General features: G+C 40.0%; 2 protein-coding genes across 2 annotated transcripts in view; both read right to left on the reverse strand.

The window, feature by feature from the left end:
- ALAS2 (5'-aminolevulinate synthase 2) overlaps positions 1 to 2,436 on the reverse strand; it is a 425,802-nt gene extending 423,366 nt beyond the window's left edge. The window contains exon 1 of the mRNA XM_050776918.1: positions 2,433 to 2,436. The gene's annotated coding sequence lies outside the window, so the exon portion shown is untranslated. The remainder of the gene's footprint in view (positions 1 to 2,432) is intronic.
- FAM104B (family with sequence similarity 104 member B) overlaps positions 1 to 12,604 on the reverse strand; it is a 628,193-nt gene that overhangs the window by 196,429 nt on the left and 419,160 nt on the right. The window lies entirely within an intron of this gene.

Genomic DNA, 12,604 nt, shown 5'->3' on the forward strand with positions numbered 1-12,604 from the left:
CAATTGCTGCTTTCATTCATTTATCTGTAAAATTTATGGGAATACCCCCTGCAAACCCACTCACTTTACCACAATATCTGCCCCAACCTACATTTGCAGTTTCATCATTCTCTAATCCCTGCACCAGGATTTCTCCAAATGCGGTTCTGAGACCACTTGTATTTGACTGCCTTCAGGAGACCTTGTTAAAATGCACCCTTCTGGGGTCACACTTCTGATCTGTTGGGCCACAGTCTCTTGACAATTTTGGAATGGTTCAAGACCTGATCTTGCACACGTCTTGGAGGCCAGTTCTATTCCCTTCACAGGCCATATGAATCCTGTCCTTTCTGCTTCAAAATGCCCATCCAGAGCCTCTACATTGATTAGCTTTTCCCTCTCTTCTAGAAAAGTTCAAAGGCTACCTCCTCCTTGAAGCCTTCACAAATACCTTAATCTAACTGTTTATAATCCGCTGCCATCTTAGCACTGTGGAAAATACAAAAACTTGGAGTTAGAACATCATCAGTTTTAATGTAAGCACCATCCTTTCTAGCTGTATGGCCCTCCTGAGCCTTACTTCTTACATCTTTAAAATGGAACCAGCTCAACAAGCATAAGAATGTAGTAAGAATCAAGACGCTGTACATGCAGCACCTGGCCGGTGGTAAGAGCTTGGTTATCACAAGTTATCTTCACCCTCTACCTTGTGTGGCACTATTTCTTCTATGACCTTGACTGCTCTCTGCACTGATCTTGGAGTTCCCTGGGAAAAGGTGTCTCCTTTTTTATTACCTCCCAGGAGCACCATGAGTGATGCTCTACTTGTAGTATACCCTGAAATGATTATTCTTAAAGAGTAGCTCTCCTGACTTGAGAGTTTGCTCTGTGTTAGGTACCATTGTAACACTGGATGTTGACTATGTATGTTATTTAATACTTCCATCAACCCCATAATGTAGGGAGAATCATTATGCCCGTTTTAAAGATGAGAAATTGAGGCACAAAGCAGCTAAGGGAAATTGTCCAAAATCTCACTGCTGGGTGGTATTGCAAGTATGTGAATACAGATAGCTCAATGCTACAGCTAACTTATTCTTAGCCAGTGCATTATATTCCTTTCCAAGAGAGAGTGGACTGCCCTACTGGCATTATGCAGAGGTCAGTAGTTGGGCAGAGATAGGAGAACAGCTCTCTGCAGATCCAGAGTCTGCACTTTTTCCATGGTTCCACGCTGGATCTGCTCAGTCCCTCTCTTGATCATGCTCAATTCTGTTGTGCCAGTTTTTTAGTTAAACAGTGTTTTATTTAGCTTCTTCCAGTGCCACTCAGGAGCTGACAGGCCTAGTCGTACAGTTTCTGTCCTTAAGTTTCTTTCTGAGGAAAAGTAAATAAGCAGCATAAATCAAACAACTGGAGCCTGCAGTTACCACCAGCTCTGTCTAGGGCTGGTAATAGGAGGAACAGAGTGAAATACACCTGAGCTATTGTGGCAATCAAGGCTGTTGAATGTCAACATCAATTTGCCTCTGATGATACCATCAGCCAATAGCGGAGGGTTTTCCAATCAACATGATATGGAAATCAATGGTCATGACAGAGGCAGTGGGATCTCTTGGAAAGGAGAAAGGTGAAGGGCACCAAAGGCAAAAAGCCTAGCTTCCTGAGTCAGCCCTGCCAACAACCCAGGCCTCCATCTCCTTATCTATAAAATAGAAACATTGAAACCATCTAACCCCCTGGCAGCCTCAAATAAAATCCAAGGGTAAACCTGGGATAAGAAAGAAGCTAGGCCTAGGATCTGTGCCTTTGGGGTCTTCTCCTGGTCTTGTGGCCCCAACTTGCTTTGAGAACTTGAGCAAGCTGTTCCCGTGTCCCTGAGATCACTTCCAATTCTAATCCTCCTGGACTCCAGGATCTTTTGCAATGTCCTTTCAACTTTCATTTCAATTAAAATGAAAACCCTACATCCACTTCATTTTGACTTTCTTCACCCTAAGTCTTCATAGATAGAGTGCAGATCACAATCCCAGCCCAGTATGTCTCACACGGTCCCTGGTTATGTGACAAAGACAGCCAAAGAAAAAATGACACTAACAATGAGAATATTAATAGCTAGGATTTTCTGAGTATTGACTAGGTATCAGTCAACATGCAGTGCCCCAGTTAATCCTCACAACAATCTGAGATACTCTCATTATTCACATTTTACACCTGGAGAGACTGATGCCCAGGAAAGTCAGAATCTTACAAAGAATGAGTAAGTTTGATTTAAAACCAACACAAAACAAAATCATCTAATCCTATTCCTAGAGCCTGTGCTTTGCTGTGTTCTTACACAAGCTGGGCTATGAAGAGCTGCCATGGCAGGCTTCCCTGTAGGGAATTCAAAGGAGCGTCAGTGACTTGTGCACATCTCTGCATGTTCTCTCTCTCTCTCTGTCTCCCGCGCCCCCCGCATTTCTGCTTATCTCTGCCTTAGTTTTTGTGTTGGCCTCATTATCTGTACAGAACTTTTTCATAAGCAGGAAACAAGGCATCGCTCAACTCTTATTGTAGAAATTTCTGCAAAAAGCAGAGACTTTTTTCCTCCCCATGTCTAAATCTCAGTCCCCAGAAAGGGTTCTGATTGGCTCTACCAGGACTACCTGCCTGGTAAATCAATCCCTTACACCTAACAGTGGGGTCCTGTGGTAGCTTAGGCCTCAGCATGTGCCAATGCTGGAGGCCAGAAGAATATGCCTATGAGCTGAATGAGGCATTTAGGAGGCAAGAAAGCCACTGTGCAGAACCTTGGCCATTTAATTCACAGTCTAAATGATGCATCAATTCCAAGCGTTCAAATTGAACAGAAAATCAAGATGCAGTAAATAGGAGGCAGTCTGGAGAGTACTGACAAAAGTTCTGGCCCAATGCAGAGGGACACATACCCATAGTCTCGAGGGCAGGAGGGAAGTCATGACCCCCAGCATGGGCAGTCCAACTCACTTAATTCACCTGCAGCATATGAAGGGACTGGGTGTTCTTGAGCTCCATCTATCTATCTGCCCTCCTCCACCAGCATTGCATACAATAAAACTCAAGATGATAAACAAAATTAATTGTCTATTGATTATAGTGTGTAGGACCATCTCCAGTCCTTTGAAAGATCCTTTCCATGACACTAATTGCTGGGGGTTGGCATATTTTAACATGGGACTTGGAGCACAGGGTCCCTTCCTGGTAAAATGCCACCCGGGTCAGAGAATGGCTTGACAAATGGTGACAAACTGTGTTGTCAGCAACCGCACTGAATTAAATAGTAATGACAGAGGGGACCACTGAAGACAGCATATGCAATTGTGAGGAACATTTCAGAACATAGACAAAAGTGCCACTCAAACTTGGAGAAAATAACTTCATTTAATTCTGCTTCAGTCAGCTGAAACATCCCATCAAAATCTGAGTTACTTTGCCAAACAAGTGAAATGTCCCTTCATTTTCCAGGAGACAAGCTCTTCCCTTCATGAGTCCAGCCAGAGCTGGCTTAGAGCCAGAACTAGTTTTATTAATCCTACGTATCATTCAACTTTGAGCTCTACAGGGAACAGAAAAACAAAGTTTTCCTCACCCCTGGGGCTAGCAAAACAGTTGATGAAACAAACAAAAAAACCCCTTCACAAATAGAAATGATTTTTTGCCCCAGTCATCTCAGCATCCAGTAGCCTGCCCTTGCAAGGGGCCAGAAGTCACCAGAAGGGACAAAGGCTGAGGTCTGCTCCAAGTTCTTAAGGGTAACTAACCTGTGGAAAAGGACTACTCCTTGGAGCAGGAGCTAGTTCCCTCTCTTCTGGGGACCATAGCTGCCCTAAAGAAGAGGTAAGTGGCATTCTCTGAACCATGACAATCAGTCTCATCACATCCAGGCTCCTTTCTGAATCTAGACCTGGTAGAGAGGCCTGATGAACAGATTAGAGGCCCTGACAGCTACAGAGTTTCAGGAGTGGTCTGTGTGGCTGGAGGCTTCTGACACATAGCTTCTAGGTCCAGGTCTGCCTCTCACAGCTTCCCTTCTCTAGCCTTCAGCTTTCTCACATATTCAACAAAAAGGACAGGCTAAATTATGTCCAGAAACAACATTCTAAGATTTTAATCCTACATCCAACAGTGTTAATAGCTTAGATTCCAAAAAATTCAAGGGCCAAGGCCCAAAAAGAAGTGAGGTGGAGAAAGAATATAGCACACAGTTTCTCCATAATATGCCATGGAGGGGTGAAGGTAACAGCATGACCCTGGATGGTTCCCACTCTCTCCACCAAGCATTCCCTGCAAGTAGCGCTGTGGGCTGGAGCTGGAGTTCAAGGCCTGCCTGTCTCTTTCTCACTCCATGATCGCAAGCTGACCTGGTTTTTGTATTTGGGCAATAGGCACAGTAGACTTAGCTCCAGAGTCTTTGTGAGGATAAATGTGAGGGTCTAGCCTGGATCGGAGTTCAATGTGTATTAGGGTTCCCCAGAGGAAAAAAACCTGAGGTTTGTTTATAAAAGCATATATCCTCTCAAGAAAGAGTAAGTGAGCATCTTTTTTCGTATGAACAAATGAGCAACGGAATAAAATGTGATACACTAATGCACACACATTTGTCACAAATATATTATCTCAAACACACATGCTAACAAACATGGACATGCTCACCCACACCTTTGGAGAGACACATTCACACACTCATGAAGCCATCACGCGTGTGGAGGATTTATTAATGGAAATGTATCTCTCCCCTTTACTTGATTTATTTAGTCAAAGTACACATGAGATAATAATTATGGAGTTTCATAAGGGCTTCACTTATGTAGTGTCTAAACTTCACTTTTTCCCAAACCAGAACATTTTTATAAGTAATGAAAATGGCTCTGCTTCAGGATTCATGATCTTCCATATGTACCAAGATGGGAGATGCCCTAGGGGTAAGCTCTCTGCACGATACTGAGTCATGTCCAGACCAAGAATCCAGCCTGGCAGTATCGCAGTCACTGGGGCCTTTTAGGATAGTGCCTGGACAGAGGAAAAGAGGGTGCTCATCCAGGGTGAGGGTCAGGATGATGCTCAGGGTCCTCATAAGGCTAGGAGATAGAATAATACTGAGGACTCAGTTACAAATAGCTTATTCAAGGTGGAAAAGCCCTGGAGAACTAGGGAGTCAGCAAGGCTTGGCCTTGGAGCCCTGCCCCTGTAACTAGGGCCAGACTCTCCTTTAGCTCTTCCCTTCTATAACTGTAGGCTTTCAGTCTGCCTCCTCTTCTACCTTACCACCCATCAATGCTTCCCCTCATCTCCTTTGCAGGGATGTTATGGGAATCAAAGAAATTCGTAAGAAACACAGGACAGTGCCATCATGTGGCTGCAACATGATAAACGGCCATAACTTTTATCATTTAAACTAGGTTTTTGGTGCCCATTCATACATGTCACAAATTTTGGTAGTTACAGCTTGCAACCGCCTGTCCTCAAACGGTTCTCCCTGCTGTATCCCTTACTGATCCATTTCCTTTCACCAAATTAGGCAACTTCCTGTTATGTGGACAGGACCCCAACATCCCAATTGAAGCCCTTATTCAGGTACTGTTCCCCATATCTGAGACCCCCTCCCTGCAAACTTATTCCATAGCACCCTGTCTCTGTGTATTGACATCCTTCTTGTGGTGGACAGACTCCAGGGTGACTCCTATGATCTTGGCCTCTTGATATTTACAACCTTGTATAATCCTCTCCCCTTGGGTGTGGGCAGGACATATGACTTGCTTGTTTAAAAAGTATTTTAATTAATTTATGTTTTGAGATGATTGAAGATTCACATGCAGAGAGATCCCTATACTCTTCACCCATTTTCCCTCAATGGTAATATCTTGCAAAACTGTAGTACATTATTACAGTCATGGTATTAATATTGATACATTCAAAATGCAAAACATTTTATTTTTATTTATTTTATTTGTATTTTGTTATTTCAATAGACTTTTGGGGAATAGGTGGTGTCTGGTTACAAGGATAAGTTCTTTAGTGGTGATTTCTGAGATTTTGGTGTACCCATCACTTGAGCAGTGTATACAGTAACCAATGTGTAGTCTTTTATCCCTTAACCCCCCTTTCACTCTTTTCCTTGAGTCCTCAAAGTCCATTGTATCATTGTTATGCCTGTACATCCTTAGCTCCCGCTTATGAGTGAGAACACACAAATGTTTGGTTTTCCATTTGTGAATTACCTCACTTAGAATAATGGTCTCCAATCCATTCAGGTTACTGCAAATGCCATTATTTCATTCCTTTTGATGGCTGAGTAGTATTCCATGGTGTATTTATACATTTGCTTTATCCACTCTTTGGTTGATGGGCATTTGGGCTGATTCCATATTTTTGCAATTGTGAACTGTGCTGCTATAAACATGCATGAGCTACTATCTTTTTCATATAATGACTTCTTTTCCTCTAGGTAGATACCCTGTAGTGGGATTGCTGGATCAAATAGTAGATCACTTTTAGTTCTTTAAGAAATCTCCACACTGTTTTCCATAGTGGTTATACCAGTTTACATTCCCACCAGCAGTGTAAGAGTGTTCTGTTTTCACTACGTCGACGCCAACATCTATTATTTTTTGATTTTTTTGATTATGGCCATTCTTGCAGGAGTAAGGTTGTGTCTCACTGTGGTTTTGATTTGCATTTCCCTGATAATTAGTGATGTGGAGCATTTTTTCATATGTTTGTTGGCCATTTGTATATCTTCCTTTGAGAATTGTCTATTCATGTCCTTAGCGCACTTTTTGATGGGATTTTTTTCTTGCTGATTTGTTTGAGTTCCTTGTAGATTCTAGATGTTAGTCCTTTGTCAGAGGTATAGATTGCAAAGATTTTCTTCCACTCTGTGGGTTGCCTGTTTACTCTGCTGATTAGTTCTTTTGCTGTGCAAAAGGTTTTTAATTTAATTAAGTCCCATCTATTTATCTTTGTATTTGTTGCATTTGCTTTCGGGTTCTTGGTCATGAAGTCTTTGCCTAAGCCAAATGCCTAGAAGGATTTTTCTGATGTTATCTGCTGGAATTATTATGGTTTCAGGTTTTAGGTTTAAGTCTTTGATTCATCTTGAGTTGATTTTTGTATGAGGTGAGAGATGAGGATCCAGTTTTATTCTTCTATATGTGACTTGCCAATTATCCCAGCACCATTTGTTGAAGTGGGTGTCCTTTCCCCACTTTGTGTTCTTGTTTGCTTTGCTGAAGATCAGTTGGCTGTAAGTATTTGGCTTTATTTCTGGGTTCTCATTTCTGTTCCATTGGTCTATGTGCCTATTTTTATACCAGAACCATGCTGTTTTGGTGAGTATGACCTTATAGTATAGTTTGAAGTCAGGTAATGTGATGCTTCTAGATTTATTCTTTCTGCTTAGTCTTGCTTTGGCTATGTGAGCTCTATTTTGGTTTTGTATGAATGTTAGAATTGTTTTTTCTAGTTCTGGGAAAAATGATAATGGTATTTTGATGGGAATTGCATTGAATTTGTAGATCACTTTTGGCAGTATGGTCATTTTCACAATATTGATTCTACCCATCTATGATCATGGGATGTGTTTTCAATTGTTTGTGTCATATGTGATGTCTTTCAGCAGGGTTTTGCAGTTTTTCCTGTAAAGGTGTTTCACCTCCTTGGTTAGGTATATTCCTAAGTATTTTATTTTTTTGTAGCTATTGTAAGAAGTGTTGAGTCTTTGATTTGATTCTCAGCTTGGTTGCCATTGGTATGTAGCAGAGCTACTGACTTGTCTACGTTAGTTTTGTATACTGAAACTTTGCTGAATTCATTTATCAAATCTAGGAGCTTTTCGTATAAGTCTTTAGGGTTTTTAGTTATATGATCATGTCATTGGCAAACAGTGACAGTTTGACTTCCTCTTCACTGATTGGGATGCACTTTCTTTCTTTCTCTTGTCTGATTGTTCTGGCTAAGACTTCCAATAGTATGTTGAATAGAAGTGGTGAAAGTGGGCATCTTTGTCTTATTTCAGTTCTCAGGGGGAACGCTTTCAGCTTTTCCCCATTCAGTATAATGTTGGCTGTGGGTTTGTCATAGATGGCTTTTATTACCTTAAGGTATGTCCCTTTTGTTGAGCGTTTTAACCATAAAGGGATGCGGGACTTTGTCAAATGCTTTTTCTGCGTCTATTGAGATAATTATGTGATTTTTGTTTTTAATTCTGTTTGATTCTGTTTTGTTTTTAATTCTGTTTATTGACTTGCAGATGTTAAACCATCCCTGTATCCTTGGTATGAAGCCCACTTGATCATGGCGGATTATCTTTTTTGATATGCTTTTGGATTCAGTTTGCAGTATTTTATTGAGGATTTTTGCACCTATGCTCATCAGGGATATTGGTCTGTAGTTTTATTTTTTTGTTATGTCTTCCTGGTTTTGGTACTAGGGTGATACTGGCTTCATAGAATGACTTCAGGAGAATTTTCTGTTTCTCTGTCTTTTGGAGTAGTGTCAATAGGATTAGTACCAATTCTTTTTTTGAATGTCTGATAGAATTCAGCTGTGAATCCGTCTAGTCCTGGGCTTTTTTGTTGGCAATTTTTGAATTACCTTTTTAGTCTCGCTGCTTGTTATTAGTCTGTTCAGAATTTCTATTTCTTCCTTGTTCAATCTAGGAAGGTTGTATATTTCCAGCAGTTTATCCACGTCCTCTAGGTTTTCTAGTTTGTGCATATAAAGGTGTTCATAGTAGCCTTGAATGATCTTTTGTATTTCTGTGGTATTGGTTGTAATATCTCCTGTTTTGTTTCTAATTGAGCTTATTTGGATATTCTGTTTTCTTTTCTTGTTTAATCTTGCTAATGGCCTACCAATTTTATTTATTCAAGATGTAAAACATTTGTATCACCACAAGGATCTATTAATGCTTTCCTTTTATAGGCACACTCACTTCCCTTCCACACTCACTCCTTCCTTAAATCCTGGAAACCACTAGTCCATTCTCCATTTCTACAATTTTGTCATTTCATAAGTGTTATATAAATGGAATTATACAACATGAAATAGTCATTTTCACTCAGCATTATCCTCTAGAGATTCATCCCAGTTGTGTTTTTATCAATAACATTTTCCCTTGTTATTGCTGAGTTGTATTACCTAGCATGGATGTGTCAGTTTTTTTTTTTTTTTTTTTTTTTAATCAGTCACCCATTGAAGCACATCTGGGTTGTTTCCAGTATTGGGCTATTATTAATAAAGTTGCTGTAAACATTTGTGTGTGAGTTTTTGTGAGAACGTAAGTCTTTGTTTCTCTGGGACAAATGCCTAGGAGTGTAATTTCTGGGTTACATGGTAGTTGCATGTTTAGTTTTCTAAGGAACTACTAAACTATTTAAAGAGTTCTGCTTGGCAATGTTTGAGTGATCCAGTTTCTCTGCATCTCACCATCATTTGTTGTTGCCAATTTTGTTTTTTTTAGCCAATCTGATAGGTACAGTGATCTTTCATTGTTGTTTTAATGTGCATTTCCGTAGTGGCTAAAGACGTCAAACGTATTTTTGCATGCTTATTTACCATCATGAAGTATATCCTCTTCAGTGAGATGCTTGCTTATGTCCTTTGCCTGTATTCTAATTGGATTGTTTGCTTTTTATGGTTGAGTTTTGACAGTTTTTCTATATTTTAAATATCAGTGATTTGTCAGATATGGTCTTCACATTTCTTTCTCCCAGTCAATAGCTTGACTTTTTATCCTCTTAACAGAACTTTTCACAGAGCAGTTCCTATTTTGATGAAGCCTAACTGATCAATTTTTTATTTTACAGATCATGCTTTTTGTTACTATGCTAAAATTGTTTCCTAGTTCAAGATCCTAAATGTTTCCTCTTATTTTTTTCCTAAAAGTTTTTTTTATATATACTTTAAGTTCTAGGGTACATGTGCACAACGTGCAGGTTTGTTACATATGTATACATGTGCCATGTTGGTGTGCTGCACCCATTAACTCATCATTTACATTAGGTATATTCCTAATGCTATCCCTCCCCCCTCCCCCCACTCCAGGACAGGCCCTGGTGTGTGATGTTCCCCACCCTGTGTCCAAGTGTTCTCATTGTTCAGTTTCCACCTATGAGTGAGAACATGTGGTATTTGGTTTTCTGTCCCTGCGATAGTTTGCTGAGAATGATGGTTTCCAGCTGCATCCATGTCCCTATAAAGGGCATGAACTCATCCGTTTTTATGGCTGCATAGTATTCCATGGTGTATATGTGCCACATTTTCTTAATCCAGTCTCTCATTGATGGACATTTGGGTTGGTTCCAAGAATTTGCTATTGTGAATAGTGCCACACTAAACATACGTGTGCATGTGTCTTTATAGCAGCATGATTTATAATCCTTTGGGTATATACCCAGTAATGGGATGGCTGGCTCAAATGATATTTCTAGTTCTAGATACTTGAGGAATTGCCACACTGTCTTCCACAATGGTTGAACTAGTTTACAGACCCACCAACAGTGTAAAAGTATTCCTATTTCTCCACATCCTCTCCAGCCCCTGTTGTTTCCTGACTTTTTAATGATCGCCATTGTAACTGGTGTGAGATGGTATCTCATTGTGGTTTTGATTTGCATTTCTCTGATGGCGAGTGATGATGAGCATTTTTTCATGTGTCTGTTGGCTGCATAAATGTCTTCTTTTGAGAAGTGTCTGTTCATGTCCTTTGCCCACTTTTTGATGGGGTTGTTTGATTTTGCTTGTAAATTTGTTTAAGTTCTTTGTAAATTCTGGATATTAGCCCTTTGTCAGATGGGTAGATTGTAAAAATTTTCTCCCATTCTGTAGGTTGCCTGTTCACTCTGATGGTAGTGTCTTTTGCTGTGCAGAAACTTTTTAGTTTAATTAGATCCCATTTGTCAATTTTGGCTTTTGTTGCCATTGCTTTTGGTGTTTTAGTCATGATGTCCTTACCCATACCTATGTCCTGAATGGTATTGCCTAGGTTTTCTTCTAGGGTTTTTATGGTTTCAAGTCTAAGATTTAAGTGTTTAATCCAGCTTGAATTAATTCTTGTATAAGGTGAAAGGGATCCAGTTTCAGCTTTCTACACATGGGTATCCAGTTTTCCCAACACCATTTATTAAATAGGAAATCCTTTCCCCATTTCTTGTTTTTGTCAGGTTTGTCAAAGATCAGATGGTTGTAGATATGTGGTATTATTTCTGAGGGCTCTGTTCTGTTCCATTGGTGTATATCTCTGTTTTGGTACCAGTACCATGCTGTTTTGGTTACTGTAGCCTTGTAGTATAGTTTGAAGTCAGGTAGCATGATGCCTCCAGCTTTGTTCTTTTGACTTAGGATTGTCTTGGCAGTGTGGGCTCTTTTTTCGTTCCATATGAACTTTAAAGTATTTTTTTTTTTCCAATTCTGTGAAGAAAGTCATTGGTAGCTTGATGGGGATGGCATGGAATCTATAAATTACCTTGGGCAGTATGGCCATTTTCACAATATTGATTCTTCCTGTCCATGAGCATGGAATGTTCTTCCATTTGTTTGTGTTCTCTTTTATTTTGTTGACCAGTGGTGTGTAGTTCTTGAAGAGGTTGTTCACATCCCTGGATTCCTGGGTATTTTATTCTCCTTGAAGCAATTGTGAATGGAATTTCATTCATGATTTGGCTCTCTGTTTGTCTGTTATTGATGTATAGGAATGCTTGTGATTTTTGCACATTGATTTTGTATCCTGAGATTTTGCTGAAGTTGCTTATCAGCTTAAGGAGATTTTGGGCTGAGACAATGGGGTTTTCTAAATAGACAATCATGTCATCTGCAAACAGGGACAATTTGACTTCTTCTTTTCCTAACTGAATACCCTTGATTTCTTTCTCTTGCCTGATTGCCCTAGCCAGAACTTCCAACACTATGTTGAATAGGAGTGGTGAGAGAGGGCATCCATGTCTTGTGCCAGTTTTCAAAGGGAATTTTTCCAGTTTTTGCCCATTCAGTATGATATTGGCTGTGGGTTTGTCATAAATAGCTCTTATGATTTTGAGATATGTTCCATCAATACCTAGTTTATTGAGAGTTTTTAACATGAAGGGCTGTTGAATTTTGTCAAAGACCTTTTCTTCATCTATTGAGATAATCATGTGGTTTTTGTCTTTGATTCTGTATATGCTGGATTACGTTTATTGATTTGTGTATGTTGAAGCAGCCTTGCATCCCAGGGATGAAGCCAACTTGACCGTGGTGGATAAGCTGTTTTGATGTACTGCTGGATTTGGTTTGCCAGTATTTTGCTGAGGATTTTTGCATTGATGTTCATCAGTAATATTGGTCTAAAATTCTCTTTTTTTTTTTTTGTCTTTGCCAGGCTTTGGTATCAGGATGATGCTGGCCTCATAAAATGAGTTAGGGAGGATTCTCTCTTTTTCTGGAGATTGGAATAGTTTCCGAAGCAATGATACCAGCTCCTCTTTGTACCTCTGGTAGAATTTGGCTGTGAATCCGTCTGGTCCTTTACTTTTCTTGATTGCTAGGCTATTAATTATTGCCTCAATTTCAGAGCCTGTTATTGGTCTATTCAGGGATTCAACTTCTTCCTGTGTTAGTCTTGGGAGGG

This window comes from Macaca thibetana, chromosome X (assembly GCF_024542745.1).
Source record: "Macaca thibetana thibetana isolate TM-01 chromosome X, ASM2454274v1, whole genome shotgun sequence".
NCBI lineage: Eukaryota > Metazoa > Chordata > Mammalia > Primates > Cercopithecidae > Macaca > Macaca thibetana.